The sequence below is a fragment of the Aquarana catesbeiana genome, linkage group LG01 (assembly GCF_042186555.1).
Source record: "Aquarana catesbeiana isolate 2022-GZ linkage group LG01, ASM4218655v1, whole genome shotgun sequence".
Taxonomy (NCBI): Eukaryota; Metazoa; Chordata; class Amphibia; order Anura; family Ranidae; genus Aquarana; species Aquarana catesbeiana.
This window is the reverse complement of record NC_133324.1, coordinates 913,290,369-913,317,767: the sequence shown is the minus strand read 5'-3', so window position 1 is coordinate 913,317,767 and position 27,399 is coordinate 913,290,369. Positions and strand designations below refer to the sequence as shown.

The following is a 27,399-nucleotide window of genomic DNA, read 5'->3' as shown; positions in this document are numbered from 1 at the left end:
AGGTATGGGCCATGTAGCTGCTGGTCCACTTGATTCTGTTGTGCCTGGTAGACACAAAGACTCTCTATCCCTGCATGGCTCATTAAAGGCTTGTTGAAAACCTGAGGGACTCATAACATTGCAGTCATGTATATGCATTATTCTATGTCCTATCAATTCCAGCACAAGTGCCCCCTTGATGACAATTTATGAAAAATGATGCCAGCAAAAATGACCGTTTCAAGTTTGCAGAGCACTTCATGTTTCAAAACGATTTTATATAAATTAGTGTTTTTGGTGTGTGATTTCTGGTTCAGCAAGAATATGGGCTGAAGTCAGGTCAGTAGAAATGATAAATAGATGGCACATTCTGCTTACATGGAATACCAAATTGATTTTCACTTTTATTTCTTTTTTTTTCTGGTACATTGCAAGATAAACTTAAAGTGGATGTAAATCCAATGTCATCCTTTCTAAACTACTGCCATAGGGGTTATCTATAAGGATATACATGCCTCCTGCATGTATCTTTACCTGTCAAATGTCTCCCCTCTGTCTGTTATGAGACCCGAAAAACTGCAGATTCTGTGGGTGGGTCTGTTGTCTGGAGCTCGGTGGGTGGAGCTGTGATGTCAGTAGACTCCCCGCCCACCTCTACACTCCCCTTGTAAATATGCATTTTCACCTGTGTATTTCTTGCACTGAACTGCTATGATCTCTAACATCCAGTGAAAAGACAGGAAAGTAACCACATGACTTCAGCATGCCAAATCATGGTGAGGTGTGGAACAGCCAATCCTTGCAGAGCTGCTGAAGAAAGGAGTGGGGGAGGGAATTAAAAAATAATGCATGTCTTAGGCTAGTGCACGAGATATGTAAATCACCTGTCACTCACAGCAAGGGGGAGGATTTGACAAAGTTTTTCTCTGTTTGTCAAGTTTTATCTCACTGAACAATAAAAGAGGATTGCTTAGAGATGGATTAATTCTTTGTGGCAAGACTGGGCTCAAATGATAGGAAATCTTATACTCTACAATATGACATCAAAAAAAAAAAAAAAAAAAAATTCTGGTTTACATCCACTTTAAGAGAAATGTTTTCACTTTGCCCAGTCAAGGCAAAAATGACAGGTTCTCTTGATAGAGAACCTCTTCACCCACTGATATTTACCATCACTGAATTTCTCCGCTGATCTGTTTGTCTGGCAGAGCTTTTAGAAATTCCAGGTGCCAGGAGTAAGAGGGGACATGTGGTCTTCCATTCTTTTTCTAAGGATGTAGGGATCAGACCTGAGCAGTTAATTGCCAGACTCAGATACTGATGTATGGAGAATGGGTCATTAATAAGTGTAAACTTTAACAACACTAACCAGAATAAAGCTTACACAGAGCAGTAGCGGCCGCTCCATTAGGGGGAGCCCCCCCAATGCAATGCGCCCGGCCCCTAATCTCCATACAGGGTGCTGGACGCATGGATTTCAATATGAGTTTTTTTTTGAAGCACATGATTAGAGCCTGAGGCTCTAATTGGCTTCAAAAAGGGTGGGCTTGGGGCGCAGAGCACTGCACCCTGAGCCCACCCAGTTGTGTTACATTAGTGAATTAATATTCGCTATTGTCTTCCTGCTTCTCCTCCCCGACAATCAGGAATCGGGTCCAAGGACCTGATTGGCCAGTGAGTCTTAGAACTCCTGGCCAATCGGGTCTCAGGACCGGCTTCCTGTTTGGCTGGGAGGAGAAGCAATGCCATGGCTCTTCCCTAGGCAAGTTGCAGCAGGTGGAGGGGCGAAGGAGCAGCAACAGACTCTTCCAGCTTCCAGGAGCCCTACCTTTTCTTCAAACCAAACCCGAACACTTTAGTGGCACAGAGCCAATTTTTTTTCCATAGTATACACTATAGGATTATAAAAGACCCAGGACACCTTTGGTTGCCCAAGGAGCGTGCGCACTGTGGCAAACAATGGGTGTGGCTAAATTGCTCTGACTGACAACATCCCCTCGCCCCCCTCTGTGATACCGGACCTGTCCCTGACAGCCACTCGCAGTTCCTGGACAACAGATTTGTTTGTGACTATCTCAGTTACTTGGGGAGCCACAGCCTTGTCTGAAAAATGTGTTCGGGTTTCAGGCAGACTGAAACCCAGACACATGTTTTAAAACCCTGACTGTCCGGGCAAATCCTGGAAAGGTGACCACCCTGGGCGGGGATCAATACGTTCCAGATGCATACTTACGACCGGAAGCTTTCCGATCATGTGACAGCCAATCTCAGCAGTCACATAACCCAAATGCCCTCCTCCTGGCTTTTAGAACTCTTAAAGGGTCGGGAGGTGGTTGCGTGAAGGGGTTAAAGTATAGCTAAAAATAAACCTTTTTTTAAAAATTTTGGACAGAATAGAGATGGAATAGTACCCCTGTCATGTTTTTATTGCTGTTTGTGTCCTCGTTAGGGAGATTCACCCTCTCTGTTTGTCCATTATAATTGAACGTATAAGTAAAAGAAAATTCCAAATTTTGGGTTGTCCCCAGATAAGTAATAGAGGGGAAATCTTCCAATGGAAACACTAGTTCTGATGACCTGGGAGTCCCTAAGGAATTTCCTTAATTTACAGGGATTTTCTGTCACTTCCTGTTTTGGCTATAGAACAGGAGGTGAAGGTAAATCTCCCCGATGGGACACAGATGGCAAAAAAAAAAAAAACTCTCCAAAATGACTATCTAAAATAAAAAATAAAAAAAGGTTTTTGCCTATAGTTCTACTTTGAAGTGACAGATTTTGCTTAAAGGGGAACAAATCATTTTTTGTATTTATATTTTATTCTATTCATTATGTTTAGGGCTAAATACTACATTTAGATAAACACAACTTTCAACCTCATAAACTTATAAAGGAAATTGTTTGGAATAATTCATAGTTACTATTTCCAGCCAGAAGATGGAGCACTAGATTCCTTTTCACAAGTTATTAGTAAGTTATTCCTAACTTAGTAACTACAACCTAACTAAGTTGTATTGTACTAAAAAATATCTGTTATTTACAGAGCTCAATAGCTCAAGCTCAATTTGCACACATCGGAATGAGTGGGAGGAATACCCCCCCCTTTCTTCACTGCTCTCTACAGCTCTCTTCAAAGGTTCAGTTAGGGAGTCTTCAGCCAAACAGCTTTTTTGTGCTATCTCTGTAGAATATGTATCATGCTCCGTGACACTAGTGTCATGGAAATAAATGTATATCTTTAAAAAAAAAGGTCCATTGCAAAATATCAACAGTGCCATCCTGAGCAACATCACTGTGGGGGTGGCTTTTAATAACAGCTGGGAGGTCAAGCTTGTTTTGGTGTAAAAAACAGTTGTCCCCCAACTCAGACCATCCTTGTTCTGCAAACACTACTCTATAGTACCCAAAACTTCCACCATCCTCACCCTCAAAACTCTGTCTCCTGAAACTAACAGTCTATCACAACTGAGACACCCAATCCAATAGGTTCACCCTGCAGCCAATAACCTACTGCATCTAGAATCCTAAACTCTACTACCCCTTATTAAACGAATGTTCTACCACACCCTCCCCAGCCTCACTGACTTACCAACACCTCCATTCCCAAATCCTACATTCTCCCCTTACAACCCCACCTCACCTCTACGCCATGCCCTTCTCTACATTTACAACCCCAAAACAAAAATCTCCCAATGAATAAAACCACTCCCATTCTCTACAGCCTTCATCCTGTACAGTGGTCTCCAAACTGAGGCCCGGGGGCCAGATGTGGCGCTTTGCTAGTTTTTATCTGGCCTTGGGGCCATAATCCCCCCCCCCCACTGACACCAATGAAAGGGCACAATTTCTCCCACTAATACCAATGATGGGGCACAATTTCTCCCAATGACATCAACAATGGGGTCCAATTACACCCAATGATGGGGCATTATTCCAAGGAAACAAACAATGTGGCCCAATGAAACCAATGAAGAGGCACAATTTCGCTCAATGACACAAACAATTGGGCCCGATGACACCAATGATGGGACACAATTCTTCCCATTGACACCAACAATGGGGCACAATTCCCCCCACTGAAATAATGATACACAATTACTCCCTCTGAAACAATCGATGGGGCATTATTTCTTTCCCACTGATGTCAGGACCTTTTCTACTGCCAATAGCCACAGTCTGACCCACCCCCCCTTACGTCTGAAGAACAGTAAACTGGGCCTTTGTTTAGAAAGTTTGGAGACCCCTGATCTTGTAGCACCTGAAAGTGAGAGGTAGGGTCACCCTTTGGGTGGAAAGGTAGGTGTGGAGTTGGTGCATACAAATTTTGGGAGTGTTGCAGTAGAGAAAGGGTTAAGATTAGATTGGAGAGAGTGGAGGATGTCTTTCCGAGTCCTTTTGGGATAATCAGGGCCTTAGCGGGGATGATATACAGTAAGGTAAGTGAAGTCCCTGTTGTGTTTAACACATATGTTAAAATCTGCATTTTTTTGCTAGAAAATGACTTAAACCCCCAAAAGAATGATAAATGTACTGAAAGCAAATTAAATGTTTGTAAGTTATATATTTACTGAAAACAATCAGAAAAAGAAATTGTTGCAGTTTTTTTATGATATTGATATATGTGCATATACTGATATATATCAAGTACCTATTTTCAGTAACAAAAATATTACTATAATGAATGTTATTGTGCACAAACACAATGTAATACCCAATTTTTGGTAAAAACAACAGATGTGGTTGCATCGAGTAAATAGATACCAAACATCAAACATGACAAGCCTTAAAATTGAGCGTGTCTGATAACCACCTCAGCTTCCGGAAGGTTTTACCCCCTTTATGACCAGGCCATTTTTTGCTATTTAGCACTGAGCTACTTTAACTGAGGAGGAGGAGGGAGGAGACGCAGGGAAAGCCAGGCCACCATGAAGCCGCGCCGCCATAAAGCCAAGAAAGGAGGAGATGTAGGGTGAAGCCTCCGCCCGCCGCCATGAGGAAGCCCGCGACCTAGATGGTGTAAAGGCGAGGACTGATCCATCAACTGACCGCCAGGGTGGAGTGTCGGCAGACGGGTTGCCGCGCCCCCCCCCCAAAAAAAACTAAAATATACCACCAGCCGCCCCTGCGAATAGATGGCATGTAGTTAAAGATATCTGATTATGGATCACGGAGGTAATTGCAAAAAATGTTGTAGGCTCTAGTTTCATCTTTTTTGTTTTTGACATTATGGCGGTTTGCCACACCACAATGGACATAGGAACATAAACAAGAAAGTTACAGAATCTTTTGCAGATCAAAGGGGTTTTCTTTCTACTTATTTAAAGCCAGCGGGCTCACAAAGTGGAATCCAGCAAGTATGATACAAGGAAACTCTGAAAACGTAATTCTTCAGCATCTCTTTCAAAGTCAGCTGTACATTGTACAAAGGCATAAAGGAATAAATATACAATCTGACTCAGCAGCGGACAGGAAAAAAATCTAATTTCTATACTGTACAATAAACTCCTGGCATCTCTATGACAGTGACATGAGGATAAAATCACTGCAAAACGCAGCATACATTCCGAATGCCTGTGACAAAAAATAATCAGAAAACATCTTCATGATCAAAGAGCACCTGTCTTGTAGTTTTGCCGGAAACAATATGCTGTAAAGGGTAGAATAGACAGGCACTGCCCTGATTTCATTTAAGGCTGAAATATTAGTATCCTCACAATTCAAGGAAGTAAATGTATGGGGATCTACACAAAAGTAAGTTTACAGATGTAACCCTCTCCTAGGTAGGTTGCTACTATGATAGGTCAATTCAGTTATTTTTTTCTCATTGAAGCAGCTACTTATTTCTCTGGGCTGCTCTAGATCTCACAGGCTGCAAGTTTTATTGCTTCTCCCTGCATTCTGGAGGCTTCCAGAACATAGAGGGCTGGTGTCAGGATGCTAATCAGAAGAAGGACTCCATGTGATTAAATAAAGACCTGGCATAATTGCCAATACTAGACATGGCTGCTCTTGTTTGCAAAAGAATGCATGCAGGCACATCAGAACAGCGTTGGAACAAGCCCATGCACACGGACGCATGCCCTTGATGGGAACTGGCTTCTAACTGCCTTTATAAGGATGGAAGTTATGCTCATGAATTGCTGGTCGATCTTCAGCTCCCTATACTCCTTATTCCCATGTATTCTATGTTCTTGGATTTCCTGGTACCGGCCTGGCTTGCTTCTGGACCTGTCTGCTGTCTGATCCCTGCTCTGACCTCAGCTTGCTCTCATATACTCTGTCCTTATTGACTACCTCTGTATGATGACGGCTTGTTCTTGACTACACTTCCACTCCTCCTCCTAATCTGCTGTGCATGACATCAGCTCTGTCCCTGACTGATTTAAAGCTATAGCTATGGAAAAGCTAGGGCGCTACTCCTAATTACCTTCTTAGCTAACTCGGGATCTAACTAGGGATCTGGTCTGGAGAACTCACTGAAGAGTGCCTGGTGAAGGCTGAAAGGTGTATAGCTAGTGATACCTTAGGACATTGTGAGTACTGACCTGAGCTTAGGATCCTAGTAACTGTATGCTGTTCTACTTTTGGGGTGCCAGCAATGGAGAACTGGCACAGGGTCTCAGTTTTGGCCTTTCCCTTTGTTCACCTAGTGAACTGTGTCCTCCTGGTTCAAGTCAGCATTTCTGGACTGTTGCCCTGTGTATTTGGTGGCCTCTGCACTAAAATCTGCCTTGTCTCTTAGAGCAGACATCTGGGAAAATCAGTGAGCCAATCACACAAGCAGAAAATCACATTATGGCATATATTACACACAAGTGGAGTTACCCTTTAAAGTGGTCATAAAGGCAGAAGGTCTTTTTATCTTAATGCACTGTGTGCAGAAGCCCCCCTCAGCTCCCTCAGCCCCCCTTATACTTACCTGAGCTTCCTTTCGGTCCAGCAATGTTGCATGAGAGCCACAAAGTCTGGGGACTCTCCCTTCTGATTGGCTGAGCCATTGGCGCCTGCTGTTGTCAATCAAAGTCAGTGAGCAGGTGAGCAGAGAGTGGGCTTGCTGTGAGAGAGGGGCCAGGAGCACCAGCGAGGGGACCCTAGAAGAGGAGGACTGGGGTTTTGCACAGAGCAGGTAAGTATGATATGTTTGTTATTTTTAAACAAAAAAAAATAAGGCTTTAGCATCACTTTAAGTCTACGTCGCCATAACCTTTTTGGCTATAATTTCTCCAGCTCTGGTATTATGTTCTACTGCTAATTTTGTAAAGCACTGAGATTGAACAGATTTCTCTTTAAAAGGGCAGTAAGGGCTGCCCTGAGCAAATAGGAGAAAGGAAGGGTGGGCTGGAAGGCAGGGGAGGGGTTTAGCATGGGTGGGGAATGGTTTCAAGGATATGATGTAGGGAGCAGGGAGGAAGTGGTCATAGCTTAGAGAAACCTCAAGGAGCAGCAGACAGTATGGGGAGCAAGTTGGCCAACCCTCTTGGCTAATGTATGGATATGGCTACTATTGAAAGTGCATAGGTTTGGGGATCTGAGGCATGCAAAGAGAATGGCAGACTTGTGGGGCATATTATATTTTTGTAACAGCATTGGTGAGTCCTTGATGGTACCAAAAAAGTAAGATAGTTGGTAATGTTTGGACATGGTTTAACCTTAATCATAAATATCTATGATTATGTGGTGTTCATGAAGGAAGTACTTACTAAGGTTTATTCCAGGTGACTAATAGTGTAAAAATCACTGGTATGTACCCACCAAGCAGGTTGTAGATGGCTGGTGGCTGGTATGAGTTTACAACTGAACATGGTATTGGGTGGCACTGCCAAGGACCTGAAGAACTGGTGTCTAAATCATGTTATCATTATTATCTTGTTATGTAATAAAAGCTGTGGCTATATTAGTCCAATGAAAAGAATTTGTGTCATATTGTATTATTTATGAGGTTCAATGTGTTTAATAGTTTTAATGTTCAATATCACTCCGCCCCCTCAGCCCTACCCGGTTCGTGTTCTTTTAGCTTTTAGAAGTTTTTACACCTTGGTCAATTATTGTCACTTTTGCTGGTGTCCTCACTTGTTGAAGTCATCACAGTTTACAGACTGGGCAGCCAACTAGTCTGATTTATCATACATTTATACATCAACTGAAATTTACAGCAAAGTCAAACTTGCTTATGCAATGAAGGTCCAGAAGGGTCATTTTTTCGAAATTACATAAGAGTCGTTCTTGAAGTGTAAATGCATCAAAGAGCAATTCCAGGAAACAAATGAGGCTGGTGAATGGTTAATCCAGGGAACACGGCAACTGTGATTAAGTTAGAAAGTTCACTGTGTTTACGGTAATCTGAGTTCCCTGTAATCTGATTTCACAGAGCTCCTTGGAGAATCCTAAGCCGAGTTATTTCTGCTTTCCCTGTCGGATGGATCACAGCTCCGATTCAGACTTCCCAGGAAAATGTAAATGTGATTGGGGGTTGGGGTGCTGGTTGGGGTGCTTTCCCAGGTTTTCTGTATGTAAGAGACAATGAAATGCACTACAATGGGTGTGTTTGGGATCCACTCTCCTGCTCTACAAATAGGTATAAAAAAGGGATTTTTTTTGCCCCCATTGGAGAATTTTTTTCACCCTTGCAATAAGGGGGAAATCGAAGGCCCCATTATACAGACTCTCCAACCACTCAAGGGATGTGGTGGGTGCTTGGCCAATGGTGGCACCATCAAAGATCCATCATTAGAAAAAGCCAGCACACTATGTGCAACATTTTTGATGAAGTCCCATGAAGTTTTGTAGACAATAAGGTTCCCTTTATTATACAGAGCAAGAGATTTTCTATATCTTCACTGTGATAATGGGGGCCTTCGAATTATCATGGAACTTGGGTAAAAACGTTGCATTTTAATATGGTGCGCTGGCCTTCTCTAGTGATAACAATAAAAGTGTGACAAAAGCTCTAACCTTCCACACTATAACCAAAACAAAAGGTTTTGTCTGGAGCTGAGCTTAAAAAAAAAAAAAATATCCTATTCCATTGTTCATCACATATAATATATAAAACCCATCTCCAGCAACTACCAAACAGTATTGGGTGGACTGACTCTTTATTAATTTTAGCTTCCAACTCCCAGTTTCCTGCTCCCCTTGACCCCACCCTACTCTCCTAACCTTTCTCTAGGGAAAGAATGAGCCCCTGTTTATATGGTATGACTTGCAAGGGGCAGAGACCTTCCTGAAAAGAGCGGGAAAACCTATCCATTAGCATTAACCCTTCCTACTCAGGGACCACCAGCTCAGCAGGTCAACCTAAGAACACAATTCAACAGTTATACATTGTAACAGTTTGCAATATAGTTGGCCTGGTTAACCTCAGAGCATGAACTCAGTAGGAGAAAACTTTTAGCACCTTAGAACCCCCTTGGAAGCACCCGCTTCATATCTCCCAACATATATAATATATTTCCAATTAGACTTGTGACATCAAAGGTTCCTTTCCTTTTCTTATTCCTGTGGTTGTGGGCATTCTCCTATGAGTCCAGGCTTGGGGACAGCTCCTTGACACCCTGGGCTTCCAGAAATAAAGGTGGAATGATGCTGTTAGCAGTAAGTCTACAAGGCACAGCACCGGGTAAAGGGTGAGTATTGTAGAAAAATCAAATTTTCTACACATATTATGGTGATTTTTTAAAATAACCTGGAACAGGCTCTTAACCACTTGCCAACCATAGGTCGTCATATGATGTTGTTGGTTGTCAGTGGTTATACTGGGATGATGTCTGCAGCTACAGGCATCATCCTGGTATTAAAATTTTCATCTGGCGGTTGCCTTTAATGCAGAAGTGATTTGAGTGGCCACTCAATCACTTCTGCAGATGGCGGAATGTGGTTCCCCCCTCCCGCTGCCGCCTCTCCCCCCGTGTTCTCTAATCAGGAGCGCTCCGACCGGTGGGACGGCTGCACAGAACAGAGAAAGAGGAACTGATGTTGTTCCTCCCTCTCTGTGACCCTGGGAACCGGAAGCGATGAGATTTTGTCACTCTCTGTTTACCTGGCCACACATGTGAGGTATCTTCAATAATTCTAGCACCAGACCTCCTCTGTAACTCTAAACTAGTAACCTGCAAGCATTTTTAAAGCGTTGCCTATGGAGATTTTTAAGTACCGTAGTTTGGTGCCATTCCACGGACATATGCAATTTTAGAGCGTGACATGTTTGGTATCTATTGACTCAGCATAACATCATCTTTTACATTTTACCAAACAAATTGGGTATTTTATTGTGTTTGTGTGCAATACAAGTCATTAAAGTGTATTTTTTCGTTTGAATTTTTTTGCGTTTGAAAAAGCGCTGCACAAATACCATGTGATATAAAAAATTGCAAAGGCCATCATTGTATTCTATAGAGCCTCTGCTAAAAATATTCACTCAACAGCCACTTTATTGGGTACATGTGTTTAATTCCTTGGTAATATAAATTGCTAATCAGCCAATCACATGGCAGCAACACAATGCATTTAAGCATCTACTGGCGAAGACGACTTGATGAAGTTCAAACCGAGCATCAGAATGGGGATGAAAGGGGATTTTATGTGACTTTGAACGTGGTATGGTTGTTGGTGCCAGACCGGTCGGTCGGAGTATTTTAAAAACTGCTGATCTACTGGGATTTTCACTCACAGCCATCTCTAGGGTTTACAGAGAATGGTCAGAAAAAGAGAAAATATCCAGTGAGCGGCAGTTGTTTGGATGAAAATGCCTTGTTCATGTCAGAGGTCAGAAGAATGGGCAGACTGGTTCCAGATGATAGAAAGGCAACAGTAACTCAAATAACCACTCGTTACAACCAAGGTATGCAGAATACCATCTCTGAATGCACAACTCATCGAACCTTGAAGCAGATGGGCTACAGCAGTAGAAGCCCACTCCGGGTGTCACTCTTGTCAGCTAAGAACAGGAAGCTAAGGCTACAATTCTCACAGGCTCAGCAAAATTGGAAAATAGAAGACTGGAAAAACGTTGCCTGGTCTGATGAGTCTCGATTTGTAATGGAAACACAAGTTCACTCTGCAGGAATAGAAGTAGGATATAAAACACAAAGGAAAATAGCAGTTATGATTGGAATCCCTCACCTTCCCTGCATCCCCCTGTATACTGCATATTATATACTTTGCAAGCAATGGCCATCTCCTGTAGAGGAACCACAGATCCCATCATGTCCTGCCTGGGTTTTCTACACCTGATGTACAAGATATGCTATAGATAAAACACATTGTTTTTTCAATAAATGTTCCAGCATCGCAAAAAAAAAAAAAAAGGGGGGCTCATAAACAGCAATGCATATTCAAGATGTCAGCAGTAATTCACATCATCAGTTTATTCCACAACTTAAGTGATTGACCCTGTCTCTGCAGAGGATCCGTAGAGGCAAAAGTAAAGTGTGTCATCTAATAATCAATTGCCTGTTCCAATGACTCATGGAGGAATATTCTGCAACATTCCTGGAAAAGCACGGGTAACATTGTGTTCATTCTATCGTCTATCATCTTATAATGCATTTATTCACATGATATAACAAGCATGGCAGAATGTGTAATGTGTCAGCAAAATCAGACTGTATTTGGGTGACTAACCCCTTCTGCCTAATAGCAAAGCACATATAGAGCACATATAGTCACACAGACACACAGGATGTGTGTGTGTGTGTGTGTATATATATATATATATATATATATATATATATATATATAAATATATATAATACAGTGGGGGCGGAAAGTATTCAGACCCCCTTAAATTTTACACTCTTTGTTATATTGCAGCCATTTGCTAAAATCATTTAAGTTCATTTTTTTTCCTCATTAATGTACACACAGCACCCCATACTGACAGAAGAACACAGAATTGTTGACATATTTGCAGATTTATTAAAAAAAAAAACTGAAATATCACTTGGTCCTAAGTATTCAGACTCTTTGCTGTGACACTCATATATTTAACTCAGGTGCTGTCCATTTCTTCTGATCATCCTTGAGATGGTTCTACACCTTCATTTGAGTCCAGCTGTGTTTGATTATACTGATTGGACTTGATTATGAAAGCCACACACCTGTCTATATAAGACCTTACAGCTCACAGTGCATGTCAGAGCAAATGCGAATCATGAGGTCAAAGGAACTGCCTGAAGAGCTCAGAGACAGAATTGTGGCAAGGCACAGATCTGGCCAAGGTTACAAAAAACTTCTGCTGCACTTAAGGTTCCTAAGAGCACAGTGGCCTCCATAATCCTTAAATGGAAGACGTTTGGGATAACCAAAACCCTTCCTAGAGCTGGCCGTCTGGCCAAAATGAGCTATCGGGGGAGAAGAGCCTTGGTGATAGAGGTAAAGAAGAACCCAAAGATCACTGTGGCTGAGCTCCAGAGATGCAGTCGGGAGATGGGAGAAAGTTGTAGAAAGTCAACCATCACTGCAGCCCTCCACCAGTCAGGGCTTTATGGCAGATTGGCCCGACAGAAGCCTCTCCTCAGTGCAAGACACATGAAAGCCTACATGGAGTTTGCTAAAAAAAACACCTGAAGGACTCCAAGATGGTGAGAAATAAGATTCTTTGGTCTCATGAGACCAAGATAGAACTTTTTGGCCTTAATTCTAAGCGGTATGTGTGGAGAAAACCAGGCACTGTTCATCACCTGTCCAATACAGTCCCAACAGTGAAGCATTCAGCTGCAGGGACAGGACGACTGGTTGCAATCGAGGGAAAGATGAATGCGGCCAAGTACAGGGATATCCTGGACGAAAACCTTCTCCAGAGTGCTCAGGACCTCAGAATGGGCAGAAGATTTACCTTCACACAAGACAATGACCCTAAGCACACAGCTAAAATAATGAAGGAGTGGCTTCACAACAACTCTGTGACTGTTCTTGAATGGCCCAGCCAGAGCCCTGACTTAAACCCAATTGAGCATCTCTGGAGAGACCTAAAAATGGCTGTCCACCAACGTTTACCATCCAACCTGGCTCATGGCTGTATTAGATCAAAAGGGTGCTTCTACTAAATACTGAGCAAAGGGTCTGAATACTTAGGACCATGTGATATTTCAGTTTTTCTTTTTTAATAAATCTGCAAAAAATGTCAACAATTCTGTGTTTTTCTGTCAATATGGGGTGCTGTGTGTACATTAATGAGGAAAAAAAAATGAACTTAAATGATTTTAGCAAACGGCTGCAATATAACAAAGAGTGAAAAATGTAAGGGGGTCTGAATACTTTGCGCCCCACTGTATATATAAATATATATTTAGGGGAAAAAATTATATATATTATTATTATTATTATTATATACACACACTATATTGCCAAACGTATTGGGACACCTCCCTTTACACGCACATGACATGGCATCCCAATCTTAGTCCGTAGGGTTCAATATTGAGTTGGCCCAACCTTTGCAGCTATAACAGCTTCAACTCTTCTGGGAAGGCTGTCCACAAGGTTTAGGAGTGTGTCTATGGGAATGTTTGACCATTCTTCCAGAAGCGCATTCGTGAGATCAGGCACTGCTGTTGGAGGAAAAGGCCTGGCTTGCAGTCCCTGCTCCAATTCATCCCAAAGCTCTATCAGGTTGAGGTCAGGACTCTGTGCAGGCCAGTCAAGTTCCTCCACCCCAAACTCACTCATCCATGTATTTATGGACCTTGCTTTGTGCACTGGTCCAAATCATTTGGTGGAGGGGAGATTATGGTGTGGGGTTGTTTTTCAGGGGTTGGGCTTGGCCCCTTAGTTCCAGTGAAGGGAACTCTTAAGGTGTCAGCATACCAAGACATTTTGGACAATTTCATTCTCCCAACTTTGTGGGAACAGTTTGGGGATGGCCCCTTCCTGTTCCAACATGACTGTGCACCAGTGCACAAAGCAAGGTCCATAAAGAATTAAAGCAGTTGTATACCTTATTTTTTTTACTTTTACCTACAGGAAAGCCTATAATAAGGCTTACCTGTAGGTAAAAAAAATATCTCCTAAACCTGTACGGTTTAGGAGACATTCCCCTCACAATGAGCCACTGACTGCAGCAGCGCATGCGCACAGGGGATTCTCGGCTGACAGCCCGGCAAACTCCGAAGCTTGCCAGACAGAAGTCTCCCACGCGCGTGCGCGGGAGTGACGACATCGCGGCTCCGGCCACTCACAGCGCCGGAGCCACGATACCCTGAAGACACGCCGAGGGGAAATGTCAGCTCCCTCGGCGTGGACAGGGTGAGATGCCGGCGCCTCGTTCTAAGGTAAGTATCTCATAATGAGCTAGTATGCGGTGCATACTAGTTCATTATGCCTTTTCCCTTGCAGGTGTAGAAAAAAAAAACAGCGGGTATACAACCCCTTTAAAAAAAAAAAAAAAAAAAATATATATATATATATATATATATATATATATATATATATATATATATATATATATATATATATATTTAAAAATTACATATACAAAATATTATATATTATTAAAATGCATGTAATATCTATACATACACTGCCATGAAAAACATACATTCCAGTCAACATACAATATGTATATGTGTGTGTGTATATGTATGAATGTATGTGTGTAGGTTTGATGCCTGTGCCTTTATGCACCTACTGCTCATCACAATAGCTAAATTGATTGCAATAGAGCAAAATTTTGCTTGCATTTTCATTCCCCTGCCCACCCCTCCTCCTTTATCAACAAGCTGTTGGCATTTTAAAAGAAAAACCTTTCAGTTTCCATGACATACCTTATTTTAGTCACAAACACAAATTCTCCTGCACTTGGAAGTGTGCCCGCTCATGATAAGTAGGCTATATCTCCATCTTGGTTTAATATGGATAAGTCTCATCTTGCTGTCCTCATAAGACTGGGAAAGTCTGGGTCTGAGGAAGAGGCTTGTCCTCGAAACATGTTAGACTAGTGGATCTTCACCTCCTGCCACATGTTTTGATGTGCTGTGGGCTGAACAATGCTGTACTGTGATGTGATGAGCTTTAATGCAATTGCTAATTTGTAAATAATTCTTACCACTTTTTATAATAATAAAACTATGGTTTTAAGATAATGCACTAGGTTGGTGCGCCCTTTTTTAAAAAAAATTTGTGGTACCTTGTTATGGACCTCTCTGTGCTTTTCTATGCAATACAGAACAACTATTAGTCGTGCACTCCACAAATTTCGCCTTCATGGAATAGTGGCAAGAAGAAAGCTTCGTTGAAAGAAAGCCATAAGAAGTCCCGTTTGCAGTTTGTGAGAAGCCATGTGGGGGACACAGCAAACATGTGGAAGAAGGTGGTCAGGTGAGAGCAAAATTGAACTTTTTGGTCTAAAAGCAAAACGCTATGTGTGGCAGAAAACTAACACTGTACATCACCCTGAACACACCATCCCCGCCGTGAGACATGGTGGTGGCATCATCATGTTATGGGAATGCTTTTCTTCAGCAGGGACAGGGAAGCTGGTCAGAGTTGAAAGGAAGATGGATGGAGCCAAATACGGGGCAATCTTAGAAGAAAGCAAAGAACAGAGAGAAGCACACTGCTCCAGGCAAACTCAGGTGCAGGATGGATCACAGGTGCAGACCTCGGCTCACCACCGTGGAAGACGAACAAGACAAGGAATTGGTCGCACACTGGAACTCCAAATTATCTCGATGTCATCTTTATTGTCAAAAAAAGGTCAGACAGATACATGCAACGGTAGACGTTTCACAAGCGATAGCTTGCTTGTTCACAACCAGCAACAAGCAAGCTATCGCTTGTGAAACGTCTACCAAATCTTAGAAGAAAACCTGTTATGCCGTGTACACACGGCGGGACTTTTCGACCAAACTTGTCCGATGGATCGAATCCGTTGGACAATTCAACCGTGTGTGGGCTTCATCGGACCTGCAGCGGACCTTTTCTGTCGAAAATGTGACGGACTTTAGATTTAGAACATGTTTTCAAATCTTTCCGACAGACTCGAGTCCGGTCGAAAAATCCGCTCGTCTGTATGCTAGTCCAACAGACTAAAACCGAAGCTAGGTCAGCTATTGGCTACTGGCTATCAACTTCCTTATTCTAGTCCGGTAGTAGGTCATCACGGTTGAATCCATCGGACTTTGGTGTGATTGTGTGTAGACAAGTCCGATTTGACGGAAGTCTGTCGAAAAGTCAGTCGAAAGTCCGTCAAAAAAAGTCAGACGTGATTCAGTCTGTCGAAAGTCAGGTCGTGTGTACATAGCATTAGATTCTGCAAAAAACTTGAGACTGGGGCGGAGGTTCACCTTCTAGCAAGACAACAACCCTAAACATACAGCCAGAGCTACAATGGAATGGTTTAGATCAAAGCATATTCATGTGTTAGAATGACCCAGTCAAAGTCCAGACCTAAATCCAGAGCTTGACAGACAGAGTTTGACAGACCTAATGACAGAGCTTGAGCTATTTTGCAAAGAAGAATGGGCAAAAATGTCACTCTCTAGATGGGCAAAGCTGGTAGAGACATCCCCAAAAAGACTTGCAGCTGTTATTTCAGAGAAAGCTGGTTCTACAAAGTATTGACTCAGGGGGGTTGAATATAAATGCACACCACACTTTTCACATATTTATTTGTAAAAAATTTTGAAAACCATTTATCATTTTCCTTCCACTTCACAATTATGTGCCACTTTGTGTTGGTCTATCACATAAAATCCAAATAAAATACATTTCTGTTTTTGGTTGTAACATGACAAAATGTGGAAAATTTCAAGGAGTACGAATACTTTTTCAAGGCACTGTATCTGACTTGCTGCAGCTTCCAAAGCATGCTGTAAGAAGCTCACAGTATGCAGCGAAACTAGACTAAGCATTTTCAGCACAGACTGTATAGCTTTGGACTGAAGGTAAGGCTGGAGTTCAGCTTTAATGTAATAACCTTATCGGGGTTGGTGTGCCCAGTTTGTCCCCTTATATGTACTCTGCGGTAGTAATATTTGTTCATTATATACACAGTCTCAGCTTCACCCTTAGTGAGCTGCATTATGACTCTGCTTCAATGCTCATTAATCTTAATTCAAGTCCAAAAGCAACCATTCTAATAGGCTAACTGAGCTTATCTCAGCTGTCATTAGACATGTCATGATGGGAATTCATTATTAGCCATTGATGACACACTGATACAAATGCTAGCTACCTGGCTGCCATGCTAATCCACTTCCTAAGTCACTAACGTAAAGTGTTACTAAACCCACAACAGTCTGCCTGTATATGCAGTAAAGCATTCTTGTTATACTCACTGTGGGTTACTCCTCTGCAATGTGTAAAAAGGCTGTTTTATCCTGTCTTCTCTGATCCTCCCCTTCTTTTACTATCTCCATTCCATATGCTGATAGTGCCAGAGCCTTGGGGACACTCTGCACATGCTCAGTTTAATGTGTATTGCTAAAAAGTTTTTTGGGGTTTTTTTTGGGACGGCGCATGTGATCAGTACAGGGCCAATCAGCACTGTCCAGACAGAGGGTCCTGCAGCCTCATAGCACAGTCAGAGGAGAATGAAATCTTCTCCTACAAGCTTTAACAAGACACTGATAGAAGTCACAAGACTGCTATATACTGCTGATGAGAAAAAGTTGTTTATAATAACTAAAATAATTGCATTTCCATGTTCTGTGTACTGTGGGAGACCAGATATAGTGAATGCAGGCTCCTGGTTTTAGTAACATTTTAGGAACATGTTCTGGGTCAGTGACAGAGGATATTGAAGCCAGATAATCAGCATGTCAGCTAGCATGCCCACATGCATGTCTACATGACAGGTTTGCTTTAAACAGGGCTGCCCATTGCTTCTCATAAAAATGACCACTAGAGGGAGGGATTAAAAGCCTAGATGTGAAATATAGTAATAAAATCATGGAACAACAAGCAAGTAAGCAAAAAAAAAGTGAAAATCACACAGCAAATTACTTCTATAGGTACATTTTGCAATTTTAGCTCCAGAAAACCAATACTCTAAACATGTACCATAGTTCCCCTTTAAGTGGCCATTTCTGATTGGTCACTATCAGCTATTGCACTTTGCAATTCATGATTGATCAGGACTTACAGAACAAGCTTAGCAGTGCCGATCCCTAGTACCAGACCACTGTGTGTTCCCTGGTATAAAGAACCTGTAACGGATTCACTTCAGCAGCTTCTCCATCAGCATAGACATAATTGGATATGATGGGTTAATATCTCGCTGGGGAGCCTAGTAATGATTTTTATTAATCAACAAGAAACAGCCTTCAATCACCCTGAAACGTTTCCCATGGGTAAAGCAAGTGTACATAATTCCTCATCTCCTGAGCTCCACCACCATCCATGAATACCTACAGTCTCACAATTATTTTTAGTATAGAAAGACACAAGTGACAGTTTGTAAGGTTAAAGGTCAATGAGCAAAAAAGTAACCAATGGCAATTAATGGACAATGATCTATCTTGTCAGCTCCCAACCGAGAGGGATGCAATCTAATTGGCTGCGGTGGATTACTGCTCTCATGTTCAAATATACACATTCACCACCACATGAATGCACATACACTTGGCTCCCTCTAATTGAGTAAAGTTGATTGGCTACTCCTAATAAGGCAACCTTGATTGGACAGTCTTTAAAGGGTCAGTAACCATAAAAGTTCAACTTAGCTTACAGAAAATGGAAAACATTAACCTGTTAATCATATATACATTATACTGCATATATTTTGATGTATAATTATATATTTATATTATACATCTATCTATCTATATTGATAGATAGATAGATAGATAGATAGATAGATAGATAGATAGATAGATAGATAGATAGATAGATAGATAGATAGATAGATAGATAGATAGATAGATAGATAGATTTTTTTTTTTTTTTAAATATTTTTAAAATAAATTTATATATATATATATATATATATATATATATATATATATATATATATATATATATATATATATATATATATATATATATAGGTCAGGGCAGCACACACCCAACAAAAAAACAGATCTTTCAGGTGCAAAACAGATATCGGAGATCACCTAAACTCCAATTTATAGAAAAATAAAAATGTCCAATCTGCAACACCTTTAATCTCATAAGATTACAACAGATTCAGATCTGTCAGGATCCTTCTTCATCTCTTGATAAATCTACAAGCTGCTGCAGATTGGACTTTTTTGTTATATATATATATATATATATATATATATATATATATATATATATATATACAATTTCTTTTTTTGACCATAAAGATATAGATTTTTATTTTTTTGGCCTCTTTCCAGAAACCAATATACTTCTCATGTTTATGAGAATAGAAGATAATTGAGACCTTAAGTGCAAGTTTCCACACTTCTATAAACGCTAGCCATCTAGTAATCCCACTAAAGTATGCTTTACAAACTCTGTAAATCCCAAGGCGTCCTACACATAAAGCTTCAGAAACATGCTACGTTAAAAGTATTTTCAAATTAAATAATTGTCCACAGATTGGTATTGCCCCCAAAAAAAAAAAAAAAAAAAAATTCAGACATACAATTTTTTGGCCCATTGTATATCAGGCTTTTAATACACCTATTTTTCAGATCAGAAGATTTCCTATGCCAATATTGTTCTACAATGTCGTGTTGGGTAAATATAAAGTCATTTGTTTCTACTGAACGATCCTCCATATGAAATGCTGCATCTGTAAGAAATTAACTTTTAAAGTCTGTCTGTAGGCAGCCTTACTCAGCCTAAGATGGCCGATAACCCAACAGTGGGCAAGATTTAGCTATCCAACAAGGGGAAAAACAACCTCAAGTATCTAAAGTCCAATAGGAGTTTTTTAAGAATCTGATTGTGAAGGTTATAAGTAGGTACTCTCCATAAAGTTTTAGTTGATTACCTAACTGGAAACTCAACATCCACCAAATAGGTCAACGCAACGTCTACCAAATAGGTCAACTCTTTGTCCACTAAATAAGTCAACTCAGCATCCACCAAATAAGTCAACTTGTTGTCCACCAAATAAGTCAACTCAGCATCCACCAAATAAGTCAACTCAACGTCCACCAAATAAGTCAACTCAACATCCACCAAATATGTCAACTCATAGTCCACCAAATAAGTCTAGTGTCCCCGGTACATTACCAAAAAAAAATAAAAACTTGCCTTTTGGACTTCTACTGACTTAAAGAATTTGTAAGCAACACCTATTAACCAAAAAAACCTAAGGAGCTCTAACCCTTTTCCAAAGAAGTCCAAAAAGCAGGTGCTTTCAGAAAGTACTGTCCATTAAGGCAGCTTGTGCTTTACCGGCAACTGGGTGTACTGGTACTTTAAGGCACACAGAAAAGTAATAGAAGTGCTGAGGAGGCAATAAAGAATGATGAGTTGGCCGGGAAGGGGGGCTTTTGAATTGAAAAAGATATAGATTAGGTGAAAACGCTCAACGCAATGGAATTAACACCTAATTGCCCACAAGAAAAGAAAAATAGGATGATGGTGATTTAAAATCCCACCTGTCATTTTTAACTCTGTAACTCAACATCAAGAGCACATCCATTTCAGCAGCATGCAAGGAGCACTGGGCATGGGATGGACAGAAGAAGGATGCTACTAGAAAGTAAGTTGGAGGTTGCACAAGGCAAAGGGTCCCCCTGCCACCATTGAGAAGCCTTTTGTCTTTTTTTCTTTTTTTCTTGACTGTCTGCCTCCAGAGCATCTCCAAGGCTTCCGCCCAAATGGAATAATAAGCGGGTGGTTTGAATCTACATGGAGGCCTAATTTAAACATGCAAAAAAAATAAGCGATGACCAGCTGGTCTTTATGAATCTGGTACCCAGGAAAAGGAGGGGGGGGGGTAGGAAGAGGAGCAAGGGACCTGCAGATGTCGACTATAGTATTCCCTGCACAAAGAAACAAGAGAGGATAAAAGGGATGCTTTTTTTTTTTTTTTTCCTTCTTGGATCATCAACGGAGTCAGCGGACCCCCTTCTCATCACCAGCATGCCTGACTGCAATGAAATCACATCAGGAGGCAGGAGGACCATTGTTGATAACTGTGCTCATGGAGACTGGCTTAGGATGCTGGGGAAGAAATTAAGCACACAAAAATAATTCTGCTTCTCTTCCCAAAAAAAAAATAAAAAAATAAAAAGAGTAATTATCAGTGGAGCCCCTTGGCACATTGATGGCATTTGCATCGCTTCCTGATCCCCAGTGCAGAAGAGGATGAGCACATTGTAGAAGGAAAGGCACTTACCTACCGGCTGATGATGTTGCTTGCACTTGTCTCCTCCTTAGATGGATGTTGTAGAAAATAGCAAAAATCCCAGTGTGATGTGCAGGATGTGTGGATGTGCAGCCTTGTGCTATTGCAGGCTTTGCTCTTGTATTGTCTTGCTGTGTGTTGGGTAGCAGGGCTCTCCTCTGTGTGCCAGTGACAGCTTCAGCAGCTGCTTAGCTCCAATGTGTTGTATGTGAGGCTTTGGTCTCTAGGAGCTAGAGCATCAGCTGAGCTCACATCCACCACTCCCCTTGGCTCAATAGGATTTTTTTTTAAATCAGCTTTATTGAAAAGTAGACATTAGCACTGAACTGAATACAATGTTGCAAATGAAAAATCTGTTAAAATTATTTTGTGTCGATGAGACAGTTTGTTTTTTTTTTATAATGGCTCTTATGTTGAAGCTTAGATGAGATTTTTAGCGATTGGGTTTAAATACAATTTAAATCTTATTTTGATTTTACCTGGGTACACTGTTGCACTTAAATGTAACAATGAAAATATATTACTTTATATGAACTCGATACAATCATGTTGTTATAGAGTGCAATTCCTTTTTATTTCATTTTTTTTATCAAAAGGAACGGCAAAAAAAAAAAATTTAATAATTATTGTATGTTATTAAGATGTTTCTATCATAAATGTAAAATGATTATCTTTATTGATACTGGTTACAGTGTTGCACTTATATGTAACAATAGAAACATTACTTTATGTGAACTGGATACAGTGTTATAGATTATTTGTTTTTGTTTTTTTTGCATTTTTATTTATTTATTTTTTTATCAACAGGTTTTACAAAAACAAGATGAGAGTGTTATGCCCTGTACACACGGTCGGACATTGATTGGACATTCCGACAACAAAATCCTAGGATTTTTTCCGACGGATGTTGGCTCAAACTTGTCTTGCATACACACGGTCACACAAAGTTGTCGGAAAATCCGATCATTCTGAACTCGGTGACGTAAAACATGTACGTCGGGACTATAAACGGGGCAGTAGCCAATAGCTTTCGTCTCTTAATTTATTCTGAGCATGCGTGGCACTTTGTGTGTCGGATTTGTGTACACACGATCAGAATTTCCGACAACGGATTTTGTTGTCAGAAAATTTTATAGCAAGCTCTCAAACTTTGTGTGTCGGAATTTCCAACAACAAGGTCCTATCAAACATTTTCCATTCGAAAATCCGACCGTGTGTACGGGGCATAACAATTATTTTATCATATTAGGATGTTTCTATGAAGAGTGTTAAAATATTATCTTAATTTAATCTGTTGCACTTATATGTAACAATAGAAACATAACTTTATTTGAACTGGATACAGTGTTATGCCCCGTACACACGGTCGGATTTTCCGATGGAAAATGTCCGATCGGAGCGTGTTGTCGGAAATTCCGACCGTGTGTGGGCTCCATCGGACATTTTCCATCGGATTTTCCAACACACAAAGTTTGAGAGCAGGATATAAAATTTTCCGACAGCAAAATCCGTTGTCGGAAATTCCGAGCGTGTGTACACAAATCCAACGGACAAAGTGCCACGCATGCTCAGAATAAATAAAGAGATGAAAGCTATTGGCCACTGCCCCGTTTATAGTCCCGACGTACGTGTTTTACGTCACCGCGTTCAGAATGATCGGATTTTCCGACAACTTTGTGTGACCGTGTGTATGCAAGACAAGTTTGAGCCAACATCCGTTGGAAAAAATCCTAGGATTTTGTTGTCAGAATGTCCGAACAATGTCTGACCGTGTGTACGGGGCATAATAGATTATTTGTTTTTGTTCTTTTTTGCATTTTTTAAAATTTATTTTTATCAACAGGGTTTACAAAAACAAGATGAGAGTGTAACAATTATTTTATGTTATTGGGTTGTTTCTGTGACGAGTGTTTAAATATTATCTTAATTTAAACTGGGTACACTGTTGCACTTATATGTAACAATAGAAGCATCACTTTAGGTGAACTGGATACAGTGTTATAGATTATTTGTTTTTGTTTTTTTGCATCTTTATTTATTTATTTTTCATCAACAGGTTTTACAAAAACAAGACGAGAGTGTAACAATTATTTTATGTTATTAGGATGTTTCTATGATGAGTGTTAAAATATTATCTTAATTTAAACTGGGTACACTGTTGAACTTACATGTAAAAATAAAATGTATTACTTTATGTGAACTTGATACAATGTTGTTATTATAGATTGCATTTTTTTTTTTATCTACAGGACTTGCAAAAACAAAATGAGGATGTAACAATCATTTTGCGTTATCTTGGTTTAAACTGGTTACACTGTTGCACTTACATTAAACAATAGAAATGTATTACTGGATGTGAACTAGATACAGCGTTGTTATGGACTAATTTTTTTTTTCTCGCTTTTTTTTATTTCATTTTTTTTATCAACAGGTTTTGCAAAAAATTAGCTGAGAATGTAAAAAATATTTTACATTACTAGTATTTTTCTCTGATGATTGGTAAAATATTATTTAAACCGGTTACACTGTTGCACATGTAACAATGGAAGTGTATTACTTTATATGAATATGATGTTTTTGCTATAGATTGCAATTATTTTAAAAAATATAAAAAAATATATATATATTTTTATCAGCAGGAGTTTCAAAAGCAAGATAAAACTGTAACCATTACTGTATGTCATTAAGATGTTTCTATCATGAATGTTACCATATTAACTTCATTTACATTCATTTGCACTTACATGTAGCAATAGAAATGTATTACTGGATGTGAACTAGATACAGCGTTGTTATGCACTGATTTTTTTTTTCCTTCTTTTGCATTTTTTTTTACTTTTCTATCTTTTTTTTTCAACAGTTTTTGCAAAAACAAGATGAGAATGTAACAATTATGTTATGTTATTAGGATGTTTCTATAATGAGTGTTAACATGATATCTTTGTTTAACCACTTCCGGACCGCCCACAGTCATTATACGTTGGTACTTTGAAGAGGAGTATCGTTGTTATGGCAGCAGCTAGCTGCCATAACCCTGGTATCCTCTTCTTCAGTGGGCGGTCCGCTTCATGATAGAAGTGGTCTCTGTGGCAGATTCGCCGCAAGATCACTTTTATCATCTGCGCCGCGCTCCGGTGCCCTCCGCCACTTACCGGAGCCGTCGGCAATGGCAGAGGCGATCAGATGTTCTCCCTTGTGTGACATAGAGACGAGTGAGGGGAAGATGGCCCCAACCCGTCTCCATATCATTGCAGTGCGGAAGCAACGTCAAAACGTCACTTCCGCCCATAGCTCTTAAAGGGCTATTTTTTTTTTTTTAAATGACATTTACTGTAAATATGAGATCTGAGATCTTTTTGACACCAGATCTTATATTTAAACCTCTGCGCAAATACGATGTGGCAGAAAGTGTTGCAACAACCGCCATTTTATTCTCTAGGGTGTTAGAAAAAAAATGTATAATGTTTGGGGGTTCTAAGTAATTTTCTAGCAAAAAAAATGTTTTTAACTGGTGGTGGCTAAACTGGGTACACTGTTGAACTTCCATGCAAAAACTGAAATGTATTACTTTAAGTAAACTGGATACAATGTTGTTGTTATTGATGGCATTTTTTTTATAATGGGAGTTGCAAAAACAAGATGAGAATGTAACAATTCGTTTGTGAAACATTAAGATGTTTCTATGATGAATATTAAAATATTATCTTTATTTATACTGGTATTTTATGAGATCCTGTAACCCAGTGTTTCTCAGCCTTTTTTCCATCATAGCACCCTTTTAAATTGCAAAATCTTGAGACAACAGAGTCTAAAAAACATAAAAGTTACTTATCAATGGGAACCTGAGCCTGGCATGATCGCACAACTACCTTGATTAAATTAACTTCACATAAGAAGCTCACTTCAAATCAGTGGTTCCCCATCACATCAGAGTCCCCTCTCCCCCCTTCAGGCCTGAGGGCCCCCCTTTAGGAGTTTCTTGAGAAAGGGGGTTCTTGCATCTGTACAAATTAGTAGCAACCACCCCAACCTACAATATAACTAGCCTTTGCAGTAAGGTGCACATGGAGGGGCAATGCACATCACACAAAGATTTCCCAGCACACTAACCAGCTAGCCGCAGTGCCTACGTCAAGGCTCCTTTTTGTACTGTGGATCAAACTCTATGATTTTCAGTCTCCCAAGTTGGAGTACATACACTATATTGTCAAAAGTATTGGGATGCCTGCCTTTACACGCACATGAACTTTAATGGCACCCCAGTCTTAGTTAGTAGGGTTTAGTATTGAGTTGTCCCACCCTTTGCAGCTATAACAGCTTCAACTGTCTATTGGAATGTTTGACCATTCTTCCAGAAGTGCATTTGTGAGGTCAGGCACTGATGTTAGACAAGAAGGCCTGGCTCGCAGTCTCCACTCTAATTCATCCCAAAGGTGTTATATTGGGTTGAGGTCAGGACTCTGTGCAGGCCAGTCAAGTTCCTCCACCCCAAACTCATCGCTCATCCATGTCTTTATAGACCTTGCTTTTTGCACTGCTTAAAATTATTTGGTGGAGGGGGGTTATGGTGTGGGGTTATCAGGAATTGGGCTTGGTCCAGTCAATGGAACTCTTAAGGCATCAGCAAGATATTTTAGACAATTTCATGCTCCCAACTTTGTGGGAAGAGTTTGGGGATGGCCCCTTCCTGGTCCAACATGACTGCACACCAGTGCACAAACGAGGTCCATGAAGACATGGATGAGCGAGTTTGGGGTGGAGGAAGTTAACTGGCTTGCACAGAGACCTAAACTCAACCCAATAGAACACCTTTGGGATGAATTATAGTGGAGACTGTGAGCCAGGCCTTCTCATCCAACATCAGTGCCTGACCTCACAAACGTCCTTCTGGAAGAATGGTCAAACATTCCCATAGACACACTCCTAAACCTTGTGGACAGCCTTCCCAGAAGAGTTGAAGCTGTTATAGCTACAAAGGGTGGGCCAACTCGATATTAAACCCTACGGACTAAGACTGGGACACGCTAACCAAAATACCAAAACCAAGACTCCATGGACACCCCCAGCCATCTTCGGACAGACCATTTCACCGAGCACCAAGGCTAAAAGTCTTGGAATTATCTTGGACCCAGAAATGACAATGGATGCGCAAATAGGATCAGTAGTTAGTGGATCGCACCATCTCCTCCGCAAGTTACGAAGACTCATCCCCTCCATCCCAGAAGATGACAAAGCAGCAGTAGTTGGAACAATCATTAATTCCCGACTCGATTACGCAAACTCACTCTACCTAGGATTACCCCAATATCAGCTTGCGCGCCTACAGGCCATTCAAAACGCGGCGGCAAGACTAATAACAGGAAAAAAACCCTGGGAGTCCATCTCCCCATCCCTGAGGAGCCTACACTGGCTAACAGTGAAGAATCGGATCACTTTCAAGACGCTCTGCCTCACCCACAAATGCATACATGGAAACGCCCCTCAATACCTCCGAGAGAAAATAAAACATTACACACTGAATCTGCGATCATCTAGCCAAAACCTCCTCCTCGTTCCCAAATACCTCTACAAAGCAAGGGGAGAACGAAGATTTGCAGTCCAGGGACCTCGGCTATGGAACTCTCTTCCGACTCACATCGGCATGGAAGAAAACCATCTGGCTTTCAGGAAAAAACTTAAGACCTACCTCTTCTAGTGAAGCTTGACAACACAATGCATCAACGCCTTGAGGCGATTCAGTTCGCATTTACAGCGCTTTATATACCATTCATTTAAGTGCATGTGAGTGTAAAGGCAGGTGTCCCAATACTTTTGGTAATATAGTGTATATATGTCAGCTTGTCATTAGGGCCCATGAACTCGCTGCCACATATGTGTATATGATCAGTATTAAAGAATCAAACAAGCAACAAAATATTCTAAAACACTGACCTCTATAAGTGCAGCCATCATAGAATAATTCATTCTCAAAATTCTGGATTATCAGTACAGTCGTTTAGTACCCCATCTGACAACCATCTGTAATGTAAATGAATAGCCTGCACCTACAGCCAATCAGATTTCAGCTTGTCAGTCATACTCTTGTGGAGTGTGCTATTCTCTAAACAGAAAAGTAGGAAAAGCAGGAGAGACGGTTAGAAAACAACCATCGC

The 27,399-nt window shown here is 40.7% G+C and overlaps 1 protein-coding gene across 1 annotated transcript in view; it reads right to left on the bottom strand.

The window, feature by feature from the left end:
• The window catches only part of LOC141128036 (catenin alpha-2-like), a 603,878-nt gene extending 581,690 nt beyond the window's left edge, over positions 1 to 22,188 (bottom strand). The window contains exon 1 of the mRNA XM_073615080.1: positions 21,243 to 22,188. The gene's annotated coding sequence lies outside the window, so the exon portion shown is untranslated. The remainder of the gene's footprint in view (positions 1 to 21,242) is intronic.
• Positions 22,189 to 27,399: the final 5,211 nt, after the last annotated feature.